Here is a 20,971-nt window from a genome sequence, read left to right as displayed (position 1 = left end):
TCTCCCACCTGCAAAGCTTGCTGTAGGGATGTGCTCTTCTCTGAGGATTAGTGAAGGGCAGGAGCTCTTTCCTCCAGGGGCTTGTTGGCATGGCTGGTGATTCCTGTGAGCAGGGCCCTGGTGTGACCCTGCTCTCAGCAGGGCACAGAAAGGCACGGTGCCTTCCCAGAAATCCTGCAGGGATACAGCAACACTGCTGGGCTCTTCCCTCTGCTTCTCCCTTCCCAAGCCACCTCCCTTGGGCACTGCTCTTTCATATTTTTAGAAAGCACAGTTGATGTTTTTCAGCGCTGGCTTTGCATGTCAGCAGCCATTGCACAATGAGCTCTCGGGGACCATTTATTTAGCAAGCAAGGGTCATACCCTGCAACAGTGTTTTCTGTCACCTCCTCAAGAGCACTCTGAGCTCTAGCTGCTTCAAAATGGCAGCTATTGTTCAGTGTCCCATGCCCTGCTTGAAACCAGGCCACCCCCAGGCATGTTTCAATAGCTCTTCTCAGTGATCTATTTATCCCCAGGTGCTTTCAGGGGGAGTGGGGAAGGGCTCATTCCTATTTTAGGGACCAATGCACCAATATGCTGCAAACAGCCCCCTTCTCTGCCTCCCAGAGGTAGTCCCAATTTAATTTACCTTTCTGAGGTAGTCCTGATTTTATCTAGCATAAAGCTAGCCCCTTGGAGAGCTGGGATCTGGAGGCTGATCATACTCACTATACCAAGGTCTATGCTGCATGGGCATGGGCCAACCCATCCTTTACAGAATGATGCCTGCAAATAGGGAAGTTATGATTTGAATTTATAAAAAATAAAATATCAGCCCTTTGGATAAAGAAGACCAACATTAAGCAGCACTTTGTTTTTCAGCTAGATGGTGACCGTGGAGACTGGGGAAGCCACTTATTACCTTTGGTAAGAGAATTGGCAAGACAAGTAGGAAACTTCAGAGGGTACAGGCTGGCTGGGCAAAGTCTGGATGCCCTCCCTCACTGGCTGGACTTGAGGACTGTGTATGTTAATACGGTGCACATATATTAACATTGTATATCCATAATTTCCCACAAAAATATCTTATTACAGAGAGCTTGTTTCTCCACTCCTCTATTGTAAGCACCTGTGGGTTGTGTGGGTCCTGTGGAACCAACCTTAGCTAACCCATGCCATCTCTAACTAATCCTTCAGGGCTCTGACTGTTTTCACTTTTTCCCAACTGGGCTGAGCACCCTTCCAAATTGCAGCCTGCTGCCACCCACACTGATTTATATTCTCTGAGAAATACAATTGTAACTATTTCAATTACAAGACACCTCAAAACCATAAATGTCTCCAAAGTTGTGAAGAATGCCCCAGTCCAGGACCACAACAATCCTGCCTCCCTAAACTTTTCCCATTATGTTTTCCTGAATTTGACTGCATCTGATACTTCAGCTGGAATGATGTATGCCATTCCATATGCACTTCCAGCATGAGCACATCTGCATGGCACACTATCTGCTTCCCCTGACATGACGCCCATATTTCCAACTATATCAGGACTCCTTTCTCCCTAGGGAAACCCCTCTTTTGGTTTGTCCTGTTCCTCCCTATATTTGCCCATCCACTTTGAAAATTAGCTCTCCATAACTCAGGATATAATTCTTGTTTGCTTTGGGCTGGTTCAGAGTTTTGCTAGTAAAGAGGGCACAATTCTTGCAGATTCTTAGGACAGTGTGCTTTATTTCAGGCACAAACAAACCCGTTGCACTTAGCATGTGCAGTGCTGCATTCACCCACAGAGGTATATAAAGGGTAATGATAATGTTGCCCAGAAGGCTAACACATCAAAGGCCAAGGAGCAGTTAAAATGTATTATGAGCTGTTGGCAGTGATTGTGGGGGGTATTCGTGTGTTGCTGATTTGGATGGCTGGAGTAAATGAAAACCCTCTGGATTAATTGGTACACCAAAGATATTTGGAGGAAAATGGAGGCCGATGGAAAATGGCAAACAAGGGAAAACACAGATAGCTGGGTGTGCTGACCTGCTGTGGGGCACTGCTGATTAACTTGCAGCTCCCTACTGTGCCCTGGAAAGCCAGGCAGAGCTGGGGGTGCCCCCCCAGCGGCTCACCCAGCACTCTGGTGGGAGCAGACTGAGCCCCACAGGCAGCATCTGCAGCGCTGCTATTTCAGCACAGCCAAGTGGGTAGTTAGAGGTGAGACTTACCAGGTGTCTTGTGACACCTGGACAACACAGGACAAGAGTTTAATTACTTTTAATGATGTGGGGTGCTGGGGGAGTGAGTGTGGTGCCTGGTGTCACAGAGCAACTGGAGCTGGGAATTTCAAAATGGATTTGCACAGTCTGCTGCCTGAATCAGATGACAACCAGAATTGAATGATACACTCCCATCTTTAGCTAGGATACCCATATTCCAACTACTATTTTGTGGTTCATTATTAACCCTTCAATTTTACATAAATGGCATCTAGCCTAGGTGTTACGCTGGCAGCCATACAGACTCCAATTGTACCAGCTCACTCACAAGCTCATCGAGCAGCTGGAGCAGGAGCACTCAACACAGCACCAGTAAGTTGTGCCCTTGCAGACCACCTGCCTAGCGGTCGGGACAGGTATCCTCATGCTGAGGATAGAGGGCAACTGGGGGTCTTCCATACGTCCACACTGGGGCTGTAAAAGAGGGGTCCTTTTCTTCTTTCTAATCAGCAGCTCTGCTCACCAATGGGTTTCTAAAATAATTGTGCCAAAGCCAACCTGCCACAACTTGTGCTGGTATCAGTGATCTCCCATCTGGACATCATCTTGCCAATTACTTCCTCTGTCTTGTCATGGTCTGACTTACTCATCACTGACTCTGGTAGAGACACTTTTTTACTGCTAGTCTTGACTAGACACCTCCATTTTGGGTGGTTTTCTGCTCTGTTCTACCAGTTCCTCCTGCAGCTCAGGAGTTTGTTTAATTCCTGTACTCAACTCCGCACTTTGCATATTTCTCTTTTGCAGACTTGAGGAGCCCTTGTCACGGGAAGAAAAGCACAGAAAGTGATATGCTTCTGGTCACCTGGTGATTTACAAGGTCTCTTTCTTCTCTCATTACCATTTCAGTGCATGGAAGAGAGGAAGAAAGAGGCTGCTCTAACTGGCAGGTTCTCCCAACCACATGTCCTTCTGGCAGCTACGTGGGTGTCATGGGGATTGAAGGTAAAACAACACAATTCCAGAGGGCTCTTTCTCTGTCCTTTTCCTAAATATAGTTAGAAGAAAAACAGTAAAGTTAGCAGAAAGAGAAGGAAAGTGCATTGCTCTATGCACAGGTGGGATTGCTCCTCTCCCCAGGACCTAGACCCAGCTTTGTCAGGCTCCTGTCTTGTCTCCCAGCTCATTGTCTCAGATTATTTAAAGCATGGCCCAGCTCTGCAGCCTTTGTCACTACCCATCCCACTGTGCTTCTGCTGGCAACCTCCTCCTCTGTGGGTGTCACAGGAAAAAAATCTTGCCTTCTGCTCATGTCTGGGGGCATTGTAGCAGGGTAGGAGAACGCATTTTTAATATAGTGAGGCCATGAGAATGAGCATCACCAACTTTTTTCTGACATGAGTCTGAAAAATTCCTTGCTTTTCCCATAAATACAAGACATATATAAATAATCTGTTTTCAGTCTTGAAGCTGAAGGCAATCATCAATTTTAAAATCTATTTTTAAAGCAAATAGCATTGTAATTTATAATGTTAAACCAAAGTTTTTGAAGTGCTCTCATCCTTGGAAAAAACAGTACACTTTGGGTTTTGGTGACTAATGATGAAGTGTTTTCTAAAGGTGACTGAGCATAGCACAAAAAGTCCTAAATATATTTATTAGCTTATCAAATGTAGTTAATTGAATTTGGTTGCTAATGGCTATGACTTTGAGAGTGAAAAGCACTTTTGGTGCTTTTAGACAGTTTCTTATCAAAGAACAAAAATCCAACATTAAAACATAACACAGCTTACTGAATAATCATGTTATTTGTCAGACAAGCAGAAGTATCATTACTGAAGTGCTCCCAAATGCCAAATTGGGTAATATACATAATTAGGCCCCATTTGATTAGATGTGTGCCCATGGCAACAGCCACACTCAAGATCCATATATTAGTACAGACTTGAAATAATCTTCAAGAGGGATGATGGCAACATCTGAAGCTTCAATGAAGAGACTTTTGGAACATAACCTACACACCAATTTTCTCTGTTCCAGTGGTTATTCTTTATCTTATTATCTTCTATTTTTAAAACAATGCATACCTTGGTTCTCAAAGGTGATATATTGCTTCCACGAAGTGTCAGTACACTTTTGTCCCTACAAGGAAGATCTCTTACTCATCTTCATCGTGTTATAAAGCCTAAAACCTTCCTATATTTAGGGATGAAACACAGCAATTGGCAAGGCTGCTGCAAGCTGTCTCTAGGAGGTGGCAACAATCATCACCTGGAAGGCAGCCCATCTCAGATCCACTCTCGTCCTGCAGCCCGGGACAGCCCTGTGATGGATAAAGTCTCCTGCATGTTCTTTTAGGCTTTTGCAGAAGCCTTGTGAAGAAACTGTGAGGTCTCAGCAAGAAACTGATTTTGCATCAGATATAAGGCTCAGAGAGCCTGTAAGCCCTGAGCTACTGCCAACCCACAGGGAATGAGTCCAGAGGGTACTGTTTGGGCAGCAGGGGAGTGCAAGAGAGTGTTTAGCTGTAGATACAATATGAGTTGTCCCTGCAGTTTACTTTACATGCTTAGAGGGTGAATGAGTTTGGAAGCATTGGGAGAGAATCAGAGAGTTAGCAGAATGAATTATTATTATGCATTATTTATACAAAGAGAGAGAAATTTATCTCCTGGTGCAACACTGTATGTCCAGGAATTATGATAGGTGCTGCTTTTGCAGAAATGCTGGCTGGAAATTATTTAAAAGAAGGTTCTTTCCCTCAGTAAGGAAGAGACCAAGTTACAGAAAATTCCCCCAGGTGAAGGTACCAGGGAAAGACTGGTCTATAGCAGAGAATCCGAGGCAATGGATGCTGAGAGTCTGGCAGGAGAGGAGCACAGAGTCTCAGTCCTGGCCAGTTTGGTCTAGAGGGATAAGGGGTATATGTGGCTAATCTGGTCATGTCAGCTATCCCACCAGTGCAAGGGAGCCACAGTGGACCCCTTACAGTGTCCTCACCTTATAGGAACAAGACAGGACCTGGCTCCAGGGGACTCTGAAGGTATGTCATGGAGAGGAAGTCAACACTGAAAGACTCTGAAAAATAAATGTACAAAGATGTTTTAGAATGTCTTTTAGCTTTTTGGAAGAAGGCTATCCTAAGCAAATGGGAAACAGAACAGCTAAAAAGCTTTGGCGGGCAGAGAGGGACCACAGGAGAAGATTTTATTCCCTGGTTTAGCTGTTACTTGGCACAGAGAATTCCTGGGAGCACTTTCTCTAAGGGGCCAGTGACACAGCCAGCCATATTTGTAGCCCTCAGCTGGACAGCAAGAACACTGTAGGAGTGTCAATACAAAGTCATCAAACTGTTACTGGATGCAGCGTTAGGATTACACTTACTGAGGTGAAAGTAGACCCGTGGATCCACCTTGGGCATGCAGTGCATGATCAGGAGAATGATATCTTTCTCCATATTTGCATGTTCTTAACATGCTTAGGGGAGAGGATCCTCAGCCATATAAGCTAACATCACAGGTCAAATTATACTGAAGCTGTGAAGTTCCTAGACCCTTCCCTCTTTTCTTTAAGTACATGCTGTTTTTAACACTTGTTCCCAAAACAGATTATTCAAACCAGTTTCTTGTTATTCACATCAGCACCAAACTATGAGGTCTGAAATTTGCCAGACCAAACCCTGGGTCCACTCTGGAGGAGAGCAGGAGAACTCTAAACTGGGTTGTGTGTGAACCCTATGGTGATGGTAGTGACGGCTGTGCCAGCCCTGAACACCCTGTTTTAAAGATACCTTGCGGACAGATTTTGTGTTTTGATCACCTGTGTTTGACAGTGCACTTGTACTGGATATTCACAGGCACATGGGACCTCCTACAGACTGAAGGGCATTCTCTGGTCATGGGGCTGGAAGTCTGGCAGCTCTTTGGTGGTGAAGCCAGCCCTGAGAGAGTCCTGGGGGTGCCACTGAAAGGCACGGTGGATGTGCTGAGTGTGGGAGTGAGAGTGCTCACACACGCATGTATAAGCAGTATTGGTCCCTCCTGTGATAAATGGCTCTAAGTACAGCTTTGTGAAATTTTGAATTTCTGTTTTTCAGAACAGAACAAACTGGGGTGAAAAATAGGAAAAATTGTTTCCTGGAATTATAACAGTCATATTCATAAATGTTTCTGTGTTCTGTTTTGACATTTTTTGGATCAAAGTGAAGCATTTTGACATTTCTGAGGTAGGAATGTTTTGCTTCAATTTGTTGAACTGACATGAAATGTTTAGTTTCAAGTCTGCTTAACATTAAAATAGGCAGTGCCTTTCCTTGGGTTTGGGTCCCATTCTCTCCTCTGGGCTGTGCTCCCTGGGAGCTCTGCCCAGCTCCCATAAAGCTTGGGCAAGGTCCACATTGTTCTCAGTGAGTTCTCAGCCACAAGCCCCATGCACAGGAGAAGAAAAGAGGCCTTTTCGGGAGAGTTCCTTTTCATGCTGAACTCAACTGGAATGAAAAAAGTTGTGGCAGTTGGAGCAAAGTGCTCGGTTCCAGTTCAGTGTGACAAAAATAATAATCATTTATTGTCAGCAGCATCCCTGTCTTCCCATAGGCACTTTTTATGTTGCAGAAACTATTTTCTGATTAAAAAAGATCTCCCAGTGAGTGCCCACCAGGTGTTGATGTGATCTGCACCCATAATCTCCAGAAGGTCTGCAGGCTGGACCCTTGGATGTAGTGGAGGGGCTGCCCTTTGGTGTTGGTTGAGCAGATTTCCCAACAGGCTAAAGACCCTAAAGACCCCATTTGCCTGCCTGGGGGCTGGCTGGGGCTGGGGCAGCCTCTGGCTTGGCTGTTCCCAAGGGAGGTGAGGGGGCTGCATTAGGGACAGGAGGGTCTCCTCTGGGAATTCAGCAGACTCTGCTCTTTCCCGCAGGTGGCTCTAAGGTCTTCCTGGGATTTCTGATGAAATTTACGTGCAAGTCAGTTCAGAAGCTGCTTTGGTTCATTCTCAACAGCTCTTTATGGGATGAAGCAGATCCTTCTACTCACTGTGAGGGATAATTGAACTCCTTGCCCTCCCCCTTTCCTGGGCAACAGCTTCAAAAGATCTCTGATTTTGCTCACCAATCAAGCAATCTCATTTGCAAAACAACTGCAAGGGCCCTGCAAAAGCAGAAGGACAGCTCTTTTGTTAAATCGTGCCTTTTGGTGACACAAAGGAATCATAAAGGTGATGGAGCTGCAGACTGGACAGCCACATTTCCTGGACTGTGCAGGCTGCCTTCCCTCCCCCTACCAGCTGTAATTTCAGACCCCGAGTCTAAGGATTATGCAAGGCTCGAGCCCAGTGAGAACAAGGTGCACTGCAACTATTCTTAGCTCCAAAAATTATTCCTGGCTTTGCTTTGAAATCTGAACCAGGGTTAATTTCTCGCCCCCTTCCCCCCGGTCTGTTTCCTCTCCTCTTTCATGTACCTATTTGCATAGACTGTCATCGTTAGAATTTCCATTAAAATTGAAAGCCTCCTTCCTGCATGTCACCTCTCGCAGCCCCCTTCCGCTTGCCCTGTGTGACTTTTGGAGGGCTGGAGAGCAAAGGTCCTGCACTAGCATCGCCTCCCGAGCCCTGCGTTCCCCCTGCCCTCAGTCCTGCTCCTCCGTTGCTATAGGAACATCCATCAACTTGGGAGTGCCAGAGAAAAAGAACAGAGAGTTATCTTAATTATTTAATGATTGATTAATATATGTTTATAGAGCACTTCAAAACAGTGCATAATTTTGTGAATTGTCTATTAACTGGGCAAGAGGTATAATTTGCTGAACATCCTCCACTCCCATTGTTTCAAAGGGAGGAAAAGGTGGTAGGCAGCTTGCAGGTTTTGTAATAGTTATATTACTAGGAGTACTAGTAGATCTGCATCAGGAAAATAATTTTAATTAAGAGCCTTCACCTGGAGTTTTCATGGGCAAGGCTGCTCTCAACACCTACCACTAAGGTTACTCAAACACCTCCATTATAAAGACCTGTGTTCAGATGTTCTTTGGCAAGTTTCACCCCCCTGGAAAGAAGGATTGAGGTTACTTCTTGTAAAGGTTGAATAAAAAGAGGAGGCAGAGAGTGTTTGCAGCTGGTGGTGAAACATGGCTGGCTGGTACAGGAGCCTCAGCTGCACCACTCTGCTGAGTGATGGTGCTTTTGCCAGAAGGCCGTGGAGGCCTTTTGATAAAATTTGTTGCTCTGTGCCTGTAGTATCGGGTTGGAAGGGCTGTGTAAGCAAGCTCTGTCAGCTGATGAGGAAGGATGGGAGGAGGAGCATGGTGCTGGTGTTGTGGTGCACTGCTGCGTTCCCACTCCCAGTTGCGGATGCCAGCTAGACCGGTATCTGTGCCCGTGGTGGCTGTAAATCCTGTGCTCTGCCCAGTCTGACCCAGGTAACCTGCTGAAGCCAGCCTGCCTGTGCTCTCTCCAGCCCCCAGGGCCTTCTTCTGCTCTGACTTTCCCTGATGCCTGACTGCTCTCTGGCTTCTTCCCTCTCCGGTTAGCCGGCTGTGACTCTTGCAGAGGGGTGCAAGGTATGTGTAGACTTGCCACGTGAAGAGCTGTGTCACTAGGCATGGGCGAGCCTGGAACATGCAACACACACTGCCATGCATGCTTGAGAGCTGAGACTTGCGGTCAGCATGGTTTTGGTGTGAGCTGTCATGCACCTTGCAGACCTGTGGGGCTGGTACACCCTCAGTGGCAGGCTTGATGGTCCTTGTAGGAGAGACAGGACAACATGATAGAATACAGGCAGCTGATGAAAGCTGGTGCTCCCTGCCTGACTCAGCCAGGCTCCTTACCTGAATAAGGCCTGCAAGACCATGGCTGCTGTGGTGGAGGATGGTTGGGAGGGTAATAATTCTAACTGGTGCTCTGGGAGGGGCTGTTTTGTTGGTATGAAGCACTGAAGACCTGTGATGCCATGGGATAGGTGCTGATCAGATGTGTGATGTGTACACCTCCCTAGTGTTTAAGAGGAAGTACAGAATGAATAAGGAGACTTGCTAAATGCAACAAATTTGCCCTGGACAAATTTTTAAAAATATTCATGTTGTTATTTAGGAAGTATCAAGATCTTGTTAAATCTTTTCAATTTTATGGACTCTTGGACTTCTCAGCCCCTGTGAATCCATCTTCTGTAGAGCAATCATCCCATAAAGGTGCCTTCAAATGTGGCAGCCACCCTTCAGGCTTTTTATGGAGTTTAATTATGGATTGTTGCAGAAAAGTCTCTGCTGCACCTGAAGAAAGCAGTAGCAGTATTAGGTTGTTATTCTGTAGTAGTTCAGCACTAGAGGGGGATGTAGCACGTGCTTTGCATCCAGCAGGTTTCCTATGTGCATACAACAATATTTTACAGCGGTGTTTATGAGGAGGCTGTTTCTTTAATTGCCAACATAAAGATTTTTGTCTTGCAGGGGCAATTTTTTTGCATAGGATAAAAATCAGAGAGGTTGCTATTTGCCAAGCCTTAAAAGACTGTGCTTGTAGTCAATTAATTTTGTTATGTTTCATGTGTGTTTTGGATATTGGGGCCTCAGAACTTCGGGTGATTTACGGGTCTTTTTTTTTTTCTATTTATTTTTCTTTTTTTTTTTATTATTTTCTTTTTTTTTGATGTATGGCTGACATGAGCAAACAGAGCGGCTGCTCTTTAGTTTGGCTGTAGCTCTGATCCAAGCTGCTGGCTGGAAGGGTCTGAACTCTACCCTTCTTACCAAGGGGACACTTCATGTGCTACGCTGTGGGACTGAAGTCTATTGTGGTGGCGAGTCCTACAAGTAGCTGAACAAAGATGTAAAGCCAAATCCACCCAGCTCCACTTGCTTGGAAAGCTGCACGTTTCTGTTTTCAGCAAAAATGGCTCTTCAATTTTGAAGAGGTCCTAGTAATAAAAACCAGTTGTCCACTTCATGCATGAGCAAAATACTTGGCAAAAAAAGCTGCTGCTTTGAGGTTTTGCAGAAGCTGGTCAAATTCCTGTCCTCTTGTTTTCCTTCTCATCTCCAGTGAGCAATTCTTATTCCATGTTTTACCCAACAGTGCAGGAGTGTGCCAGTGTGAGAAGGTGACTTGCTAGCCTGTTAGGCAGGGAATTTCTCAGTGTGCCTTTGGGTATGATACTTTGTGAGGAGAGCAGCCAGGCTGGTGTATGCCATGGATACTCACAAATGTGGCTGTAGTAGAAGGTGAGAATGTCAGTTGCTGAAGAAAACCTATATTCAGGCCAGTGGCTAAAGACTCTCGCAGATCCAATTTTTTGCAGTTTGCTCTATGGGAGATCATCATGTGTGCCCCCATGCCCTCCTCTCCTTCTCCTGCTTGTACCCTGGAACTGAATGTGGCTGTGGTTCCCACCTCGTGCTGAGAGAAATGTCGGCTAGCCGGAAAAGATGTCCCCATTCACATTTCCACACAGAAACTTTTCTTTCCCTACTTTTAGTGCCTGTAATTACTTCTTTACTCCAGTGCCAGCAATCTTCCATCAGGCATCGTTATTAATGGAGAGAAAAGAGAAGGGAAGGGAGGGAGAGAAAGAGAGAGAGTGCCACAAAACTTAATTTAATCGCAGCACCCCATGCTCAATTTAACAGACACAACAGCTCAGAATGGGGTCCCTGTGCAACGGGAGGGCAGGCAGTGGAGCGTCCCTGGAAAGAATTAATTGTGGATGACAATGTGTAAACAGTGCAGATGAATAGGGCATGCAGGTGTGAGGCATCGGGGCCATCCCAGGGACTTTTTCACACGAATTTCAGCTCCTTCACTGCTGACCTGCTCCCGAAAACGTGATTAGTGTCGGCGTTGGGAAACCATTCAGGGTGTCAGGATTTGGCACATATTAACTAGCCTTGTGGAAGAGGGGAGGGGGCACATGGGGGCTATGAAAGGAGGAAGTCTGGCGGACAAGGGGATTGTTAAAGGGCCAGAAAATCCTCATTGCTCTGAGGTGCCCTTGCTGCCTGGAGGAAAAATGGAAGGGAGTCAGAGCAGAATAGAGGTCCAAGGCACTCTAGCCCTTACTGAGCTATGTGGAAAACAATATAATGCATTGTGGAATACTTTTCATTGAGTGTCCATCATAAATATTAGTGATGCCTTTTCTTGGCTGTGGCTTTCCCAGTTCTAGACACTTCAGCTTGAGAGACAGTCAAAACAAGCAGGAGAGTTAATGACACAACAGTGCTAAAAACAGGAAATATCTTCTGAGTATCATATGGAAGTTGTTTAGAAGGCAAAAATGCCGCTTCATAATTATGTACTCTATATGTACAGTTATACAGACAGGGGGCTGTACAATGGGCCCCATTTACCAAGCCTGAGGTCAGATGCCCTGAAATTATGTTCCTTTTGCCAGCCTGGCTTTCTGCATCCAAGCAGGGGAGTTACATGCAGAGAGTACATAATGTTACTGATATATTTTCCCACTCATAGGAATGATGCAAGGGGAAGAATGGAAGTGGATGAATGCTACCACAAATACCAGTGCCTCTGCTGGATGCTATTATGTTCTTTCTTCCTTGCTGGAAATCGTTTCCATGCCTGTCTTGTGACTTGGGCAGCATGGCATGAGAGCTGTGCAGGTGTCTTCTGAGATTCACAGCTTTGCGCTCCCTAGACCACTGCAGCCCAAAGACTTGTGTCTCGCATAATACAACAAAAATAAAAGTTACTCTAATTGCAAACATACTTCTGGATGTGAAGGTGAGGTTGGATTCTTGCTGGCCTGGTGATGGAAAAGGGCATAGGCATTTGTGCTAGTTTGGAGTGCAGACATCTGTGTGGGCGGCAAAGTGGATCAGCCCCTTCCTAGGCTGTTTTGGCTTGGAGAGATGGAATAGGTGGTGAGGGGGGGACATGAAATATCACCACAGAAACCATGGAGGCAAGTGTAGAAATCCCACCTCAAATTCAGAATTGCACTTAGTCACTGCTGGAAAATTACCTACTTATTTTGCTTAGTAACTCATAATTATATGACAGACTAGCTCGGCATCCCTTTGAGAAAAGGCTGGTGGTGCCTATTGCTGCCTCCAAGGCATATTGTGTGGCTGAGGGAACACAGAACTTCTGTGCTTGGGCAGTGGAAGTTATGCTTTTAGTCCTCACTGTGGTAATTGGAGATGATTTCTGTGGTAAATCTGTGGAAAATAGCAATGGCTACGTGGGAAAGGTACTCCTTAAGTACTAAAGTAACCTGGCAATGCTTCTATGCTCAGTTAAATTGTTGGCAGAAGGGCAAACCTTGGTTGCCGTTAAGCCCAGTGATATCTAGATTCGTAAGAAATAATGGCACAGGCTTTATGTAGTACAAGCCTACATAAAGGCTGTGTTGGGTTGTGTTAGTTCACGTGTGCAGAAGATGGGGCTAAGGGAAGGTCAGTAATTTGCAAGCTGTGAAAATGGGACAGCTGAAGAAAGTGAGGATGTGTGTCCCCAATCATTTGTGTTAAACTTAAGACCATAGCTCTAGCTTGAGATCCTACAGAATCCTCACACCAGGTGTTCAACATGGTGCTGCATGTGAAACATGCTCCTGTGGTAACAAATTGCCCTTTCTTGTAAGGATGTTGAGTTAGTGCAGAGGTTCTCAGGCTTCATGAGAAATCAGAGCAAGGAGTGAAGTTTAGAAGCTATACAGGGCTGTACCCCTTCTCAAGGCAGTTCTGTTGTTGTCTGTGGTACCAAGCATGGGGTCTGGTACCAAGGTGATGATGAAGGGACTGGGCTTCTGGGCACAGATCTTGGCAAAGGTGCTGGTTGAGTTGTGATGCAGGTGGGAGGATCTGCTGCTCTTCTAGGCTGCAGAAACTCTTAAATACAAGCTTGTTGTGACTGTGAGTTGAGCCATGGATTTACCCACAAAAATTAGGACCTGTTCACATTAGAATTCTCAATGCTATTTCCAAATAATTGTGCAGTTCATGTTGCTCTTCTTAGGGCTTTTTCCTCACATCAGGTGCCCTTTTCAAGGCCTATCAGCTTATTGATCAAGCCTAGACCCTCAAGCAGCCTGAGTGAAGACTTCTGATCTATCCCACTGGTTAACCAGGGGAAGGGCTCTGATCTAAAAGCAGATATAGCTGAAAATCAGCCTGGTTGCCCGACTTTTCTTTTTAATGTGAGAATGTAGCTTGATGTGACAAAAGGAAAAATGTACCCTTCTCCCAAATCAAGGCAATAATATTGAAAAATCCCAGTAACTATGGGAAAAAAGTCTCTGAGGCAGCAAAGGGATGTTGCTTAAAATTAAACAAAGAGTCAAACTGGATAAATAGTTAAAATTGTGTAGAATACTTAATGGTGGCTCATTTGTCCAGCTCTGCTAAGGGTCCCCAGCTTTCTCTTGCTTTCTCACCAATACTTCTGCAGTTGATATTGGTTATCATATCTGATGAACTTTGTGATATACTGAGTCCAGCTTTGCATGTGTTTCTGTGCTGTAAGAGAGCATTCAGCAAAAAACTTGGCTCCTTTAGCCCCCTGCCAGTGCCTTGGCAACACCGGAATTTTCCAAAGTGCTCTTAGATACAGAACCTTTTTCCTTTAAGCAAGGCCGGAGCAAAAGGTGCCTTCAGAAGAGGTTACAGCAGGGGGCAAGGAATCAGGAGCTCTAAAGTGAGATGGAGCAGCCTGCCCTAGGAAAGAAGACCTGAAGCTTGGGGTACACAGGGCTACTGGCACCAGGCTAGGACCTTGGATCTGCTGGGGGAAGGAGACTTGGGAACATTGAGAAAAGGCTGTGAGGGTGAACTCACTGCTCAGTATTCAGGCCAATGAGAGATATCTCACAACACAGTCTTTGTGGGGTCATTCTTCATTTTTTCTTACCTGGTCTGCTTGCAAGTAGTGCTGGTCTGGCTGCAGCACAGAAATGCAGTGGCATGACAACACTGATACAAAGAAATTATGAAAAGCATAGCATCTGCTGGTTTATGTGTGATCTGAGGTACAATTAAATGTTGTAGATCTTACAGATAAGATATATTTCTCTCAAGTTGGAGATGGGCTCACTAATTTCAGTAAAATAAGTCTGCATCAAACCTTCAGCCAATGCTCAGGTGAAGTACATTCTGAGCAACTTGCTATTTTCTGACAAGTTTTTGAAGTATGCATTTATAGCTTCTGCTGGCAGTGTTTGCAGAACTTCTAAGCATCACTTAATAAACAGGTTCATTGCATATTTCCTAATCAGTGCCTGCACTAAGGAAGAGGATGTGCAATACTGATTTCTCAGTGAAAATGGTTTTCCTGGAAAATACTTTTCTTGGGTGTAGACCATGAGTTTGGAGGTAAAAAAGGAACCTTCTGTAGTTCCAATAGTTTATCTGTATTAACTGAACTGAAAACCAAAAACCCACTTAATCCTAGCTGTTACACAGTGGTGGATGGTTGCTAATGCCGTCTGCTCTGGAACAGGCACCAAACTGGTTATGCTGGGATGCTCAATCTGTCTGTCCAGCTAGAGAAAGCTAATCCCCTGCGCTGCCAAACCCTGTCTGGCTGGGGTAGAGGCAGGTCTGACTCTGGTGCCAAGGTCAGAAACACAGGTTTTGGTTCATTGCTGGCTCCAGCTGCAGTGGTCAAGCATAGGGCTGCTTGCCAAATGCTCCCAGACACATGAATTGTGTATCTTATTATCCATTCCCATGTTCCTTTGTCTCTTTCTTTACCATCCCTGCACCTCCATTCCGTTCCTCAATCGAGAGAGATGACCTCCTGCACCTAACTAGTTTTCCCTCGTAATCCTGGTTTTGTCATATATCCGTTTCTGAGTTTCTGATACTGCTAGCCAGGTTATCTCAGGCTTGTGTGTTAGTACAGATATGGTTACCAGGCATGCTGGCCTGGCAAGGTCCCATTTCCCAGAATGTCCCCAGTGCTCCACTCCAGCTGTCTTGCGGTTCGGCTGCTGCTCACACACGTTCCCTGTAACCACATGAGGGACCCAGCCAGCCCTCACAGCACCACCTGTACCTTTCGCCAGCTTCTCACAATATTCCCTCTCACATTCAGCTTTCCACGTCACATCCACTTTCTTGCCCGTTAGCTTCCAGACTCTTTCCAGGTAGCTCAGCCTCAGGCCAAGGCCCAGCTGGCTGCTTGGTGCCTATGGGGTAAGCCCTATCCTCCTGCCTGTGGAGTTATTATTTGCTTGTAAATGATCCATACAAAGATTATTAATATATTTATTGGATGACATAAATCAACTTGTTACTGAAAACAAGTACTTTTTGAGGATATATGACAAGAAAACTGAGGCAGAGGTCCTGTATGAGCAGTTGTATGCTCTGCTTTCCAGCTAATGCCAAAAGCCAGGACTGTTTAATAACAAAGCGGACTCAAAGAAGGTGGTCGTGAAATGTTTGTGGATGTCCTTTCGTGTTCCTTGGCAAGTCTATGGTATCACCTCTAGTACCCTGAGGGTGGTGAAACCATTCAGCTTGGTTGTTTCTTTCACACCTTCAAGAATGTGTGAGGTGTCATTTTGGATCTGCTAAGCAATGCTGGATACCTGCCCAAACGAAACTGCTGGCCATGGGAACAGTTGAAGTCCTTATGAGAGAGGCTTGGGGGAGAGGGCGTGAAAGCAGCCAATGGCAAAAGCACCCATGAAGTGTTTGCCTGTGTCTCTGCCCTTCCCTCAGCATTCCAATTTTGCACCTCTGCTGAGCCCCAATAGAACCAGTTCCTCCTGCCAAGGAGCCAAGGGCAGGGAGAAGTTCTCCATTCAGGGGTGCTGGATGAGCTGAAGCACTTGCAGCCACGCTGCTTGCTCCCAAGAGAGACAACTGCTGCAGCTCTGCTCTCACCCTCCTGCCATCCACCTGCTCACCTCCAGCTCCCGCTGGCAGCTGCAGACCTCTGCTGGGTACTGATGGGCTCTCTATGCCCTGGAGGTCGGCACACCTGGGGAAAGATCCTTTATGGGACAGACTCATGCGTCTTGGACATGAGTACCACAAAATTTAAAATAAGGTAGAGAACTTGTTGTGAGGTCACAAAGGAGTAGGTAACCCACACCTGAGGGGAAGGGGTCTACCTTAGGTTTTTGCCTTGAAAACTAAGTGAAATTATCCTAGCTGTGAGTGCCCATTAGATTTGTATCCATCCATAGGCTTCAAATGGATTGCAGCAACATCACTGCTTAAATCTTCATGTTGTGGACAAAATTCCTACTGGATTAAGCCTATTAGAGAATATGAGCTCTTTATGCACAAACAATCTGTTTGACCTCTGTTTGCATGGCAAGATTTTGGCCTGTAATTATTTTCCAAATACGCTGGGCTACTGTATATCCTAGGTAATAGTAACATAATTTATATTACCTACTTTAAAAAGCCAGAGAAATTGGATTTTTTTTTTTTTCCAAGAGAAGGTAATGTTTAGAGAGAGTGAGACACTGAAAGATCTGAAAAGCTCTTGTAACAGAAACACACAGAAAGCTCTTTTTAACCACACCAAAGAGTCTCATTCTCTCCATATTTTGGGCACCTTTGTCTTCCTTTGCATATATAAAAGTTGAAGTATTTGGCTAGTTCCCAGCCAAGACTGCACACCCAGGATTCCACCCAGCTTCTCTGCTCCAGTCATGCACACTGTTTTACCTGTTTTGCCAATGAAGGAACTGGTGGGTTGTGCAGCCTTGGCTGGTGCCAATGTTCGGCCTCAAAAATTTGAGTGGTTAGGTGTTGGTGGCCACACTCTGGGATGGCTGCAGAAAGTTTGGCTGAAAATGTTTTCTGAAAAATGTATGAGGATCAGTCCTCTGACAGCATATACATTTCTGCTCTACCAATTAACCTTAACTTACTGAAGAATCAACCTTTTCTTTGATGCACGGTGCTTGGCAATATATCTCCATCTTTGGGTGGCATTCAGGAGACATTATTACTGCAGGCAATGAGAAAGGGCATTTTACAGCAGGCCTGATGGCGTGCATAGGTATTCAGGGCCAGACCAGAGATCAGTGCCAGTATTTGGCTCAGCTAGTAATGCCAGACTTGAGACAGCCCCACGGGTGCCCCTAGCAGTGATGTCCTATCTGGGCTTTTTGGAGCCCAGAAGGGACTTCCAGGCTGATTCAGGTTTTAGAGGGTCAACCCACCATTAGTGAAAATGGATGAGTAGCACACACAAGTGGGGAATGGCTGTCCCTCTGGGGGAGGGCAACTCCACCACTGGATAGCTGGCACATGAACAAACTCTTTCCGTACCTTGAAGGTGAAGTGAGACCTGGGTTCTAATATAATGCCTGACCAAAATCTTATTTTAGTAAAAGGAAATACTCTGAAAGCTTTGTTGTGGGCCTGAGGTTAAAAAAGCACATGCTTTGTGGAGGACATGCAGAGTACAGAAGCAATGGAGGTTCCTCGGGAGAGTGGGGCAGGTCCTGTGCTGCCCGTGAGTCCCTGCACCCACATGTCACAGTATTGTCACTATCACCTATGTGCCACTTCCCTAACAAGTAGTTTTGTGGAAGAGAAGTCTCTTTGGCTATGCTGGAATGACATGGGAGTGTATTCCTCCTGCAACTTGGGAACACTTCTGAAGAGCTTCACAGACAGTGTGGATCAGGAAGAGGCTCTGTAATGAACTCATTTCAGGAGATCTACAAGTTCTGAGGAGGCCACAGGTATTCCCCCCCAAGAGGTTTATTCTTTAAGTCAAGTGGCACATTCTGTGAGGTCTCTTGTTTTCTAAGGAGCAGCCTTTGGCAGAGGTGCCATATGCATGGGGCTCTGGCATCCACCTGCCATGCTGTTCAAGCAGGTGTGTGTATTTGGGAGGCATTTCTACACACACACAGGAGCGTGCTTGTACACAAATGTACATGTCTGTCTCTTATGTGGCTGTGTTCCTTTGAACTGATCCAGTATCACGCTGAAGTGAATGGGAGGTGGATAAAGCCTACAAGCCTACTCATGGGAATACCAATTTGCATGAGCACACCCTTGTTTTGAAGCAGACTGCTGCTCTCAGCAGACTGCAGCCTTTTCCCCTTCTCCTTTTGTATTTTTCAGTATGAAAACACTGCATATACTTTGCCTCTCTGAGACGTTCCTTGTGATGCAAGAAACGCATCTTTGTCAGTGCTTTATGTAGTCTTAACACCTGAGGAGGCAAATGGCAAGCACTGGAGACTGATGGTGCTCAGCACACTCCTGGGAAGTCTTCTTGATCAGCCCCATAAGCTGTGTTCTCTCTTCCTGCTCTCCACTTTATCCCCAGTGTGTATTACACTTGCCCCAGCTTTGCAGAGATAATTTGCACTCTCCTAGTTCATTAGCTGCTACCCCCTCCTGTCCATGGGCAAAAAAAAAGCCCTTACTGTTCAAAAGAACACATGCAGCAATCATTAATGCTGACCCTAATTGTGCCAATTCAAACCACTCAATAGCTCTAATTAAAACCTCTCTTGTGCAGGGCAGTGAACAGCAACAAAACTGTCACCCTGAACAATCAAATCATGGAGCTAAGAAATTTTTTTTCCCCCTGTTGTTCAAATGTTGTTGCTGCTGTCAGAAGGGTCATCTGAAGGGATTAAGTATGGGGCTTTTGTAGGCTGCGAAGTTGGTGGGAGTAGGCGGGGGAATATCTAAACCCAACCAATATCTTTTGGTCACAGTTTGAAATCAGAAGACGCCAACTTTTTTCCAGGTCTCCTTTCATCCACTTTACCCACCCCCATACAGCAAGCAACACCTGCAAAGTAGACAGGCTGTTGGTTATGAGACACATGGACACCACAAGTCAACTTAAACATCTGCAAAGGAGGGGGCGAGGGGGAAACCCAGGCGTTCCTACCCCTACAACCTTGTTTCTCAGGGTCCCTGACTACACTTTCCTGTGCGCCATAAATAACTCTGCAATTACATTAATTGGTTGCATATTTGTTGACACAGGGGTGGACAAGGGTAGGTTACGGTGGGAGGATTTTTTGCTTTCAGTGCAATTTTATACTACTTTCTTCAGATGTGCTTTAATCCCCACTCTTCCTCCCCCCATTATTTAGAGTTCTCATGTCTTTCAGAATAACTTTATAAGCCTGTGGGTGGGAGGGGGGAGCAGGAAAAAAAGAGCGTTAAAATTAATTTGATGGCACCCATGCACACACATCTGTTCTGCTGTGTTTCCCTAGCAAAGTCTATCAATCAAAAGGAAAAGGTTGATATGTATCACAGTGGGATATTTCAAAAAGCTGGATGCAAGCAATTGTGTGCTGGAACGTTTTATTCTGCACTGAGTTTCTGACAGGAATAGAAAGATCAAAATGGTGTACATTTATACCTATATTTTATTTTACATTTCCCAGTTTTTTAGGAAGGTAGTGAAATTAATAGAGCAATAGAGTTAACTACCGAAATTCCAGTCTTCGTATCTTTTGTTCTGCTTATTGTTGTGCATGTTTCTGAAGCCCAAATCTGGGATCACATGTTAGAGCCTGACAATGCTGCAAGCATTTTTGTATTGGTGCTTCTATTTTAGATCATTACAGGAACACATGCAAGCTGCCCTATGTGGTTCTGGGCTCAAACCACCATCTCAGAGTACTTGGTATGGGGTACTTCACTGAGTCTTTCCTTCCAGTGCCTTCTTGAGTAGCTTTCTTTTGCTGGTAGTAATCAGAGATGCACTGAGAAAGTTCACGGCATGTTGTGTTTCATCTTTCCTCCTTTCTTCTCTTAGCAGCTGTCCCAGCTGAGTAGCAGGGAGTAGGATGACACCATAGAGCGCTGGCAGTCTGCCTCTTCAAACATGCTGAGCACTTTCTGTTAGAAACCACCTTCGCTGTTTCTTGTTCTGACTGCTGGGCTGTGCTGTGTGCTGTTATAACATTGCCTTGTCTCAGCAGTGAAGCCGTTTCATTTAGTGATGGATAAAATAGCCCATACTTTGAGTACAGCTTGACTCAGCCTTTAAGTATTCAGCCATGGTTAGTGACGAAGCACAAAATCTTGATGTATAAAGACACATTCTTTATGTATAGAAGCAACAGGACAAAACCTAAGAATGTTTTTAAAACATTTTGAGGTGAGCAGTCTCTTCTTGTGCAACACTCTTTGCAAACTTGGCCCTATCAGCATATAGGTTCAGGATACAGCCTATTTTCACCAGTTTGCCTCAGACCCTGTGAGTACTAGCCCAGAGCCTGCAGGAAGACCACACTCTTTCCTAAATATGGGTGTGTTGCACTGTGATGTGTGATGGTGCTGACCCACTTCTGCCTTTGTGCCACCACTGAGTGGTAATGCAACGCTATAGTTTTCAACAGCAATGTGCTCTTACAGTGGGATGAAGAGAAATAGGTGACATTACTATATGGCATTCAAATGAGTGCATTTCAGAGCAAGGTCCCTTCATCAGCAGCACTGGAGAGAAGAAACCAGAGCTTTTTGACAGTTTTGTTGTCTGTTCGGGGCAATGGGACATAGCAAAACATGTCTTATACTTCTTTACACTTGCCCAAGAAGGGGAAATTAGGCACAGAGAAGGTTTTTGACCAGCTCTAGGTGCTTTCAGCCAAGCTGAGAACAAACCCTGGGACCCTAGTATCTCATCTAGCTTCTGGAAAGCAGCAGCTCTTTTTATGAGCTGATTCTTGCCCTTCTTCATATAGGAAGCTCTGTGTGTCACTCTTATCTCTTGAGCTGAGGGTAGGGGATTTCTGCAGAATACACTCCAGTGTAGATTCCCATCGCTTTCTGTATGATCTCCCACGGTCCTGTCTGCCCTTCTGTCTCATTCCTT

General features: G+C 45.4%; 1 protein-coding gene across 8 annotated transcripts in view; it reads left to right on the top strand.

The window, feature by feature from the left end:
- Positions 1-20,971, top strand: part of SMOC1 (SPARC related modular calcium binding 1) — a 171,740-nt gene that overhangs the window by 15,429 nt on the left and 135,340 nt on the right. For 5 of the 8 annotated variants that reach the window (XM_058839483.1, XM_058839457.1, XM_058839512.1 and 2 more), the window contains one exon: positions 3,102-3,197. The exons of the other annotated variants lie outside the window; for them this stretch is intronic. The gene's annotated coding sequence lies outside the window, so the exon portion shown is untranslated. The remainder of the gene's footprint in view (positions 1-3,101; positions 3,198-20,971) is intronic. 8 annotated transcript variants of the gene reach the window in all.

Source organism: Poecile atricapillus, chromosome 1 (genome assembly GCF_030490865.1).
Source record: "Poecile atricapillus isolate bPoeAtr1 chromosome 1, bPoeAtr1.hap1, whole genome shotgun sequence".
NCBI lineage: Eukaryota > Metazoa > Chordata > Aves > Passeriformes > Paridae > Poecile > Poecile atricapillus.
Note: the sequence above shows the minus strand (reverse complement) of the source record. Positions and strands in the feature narration are given on the sequence as shown.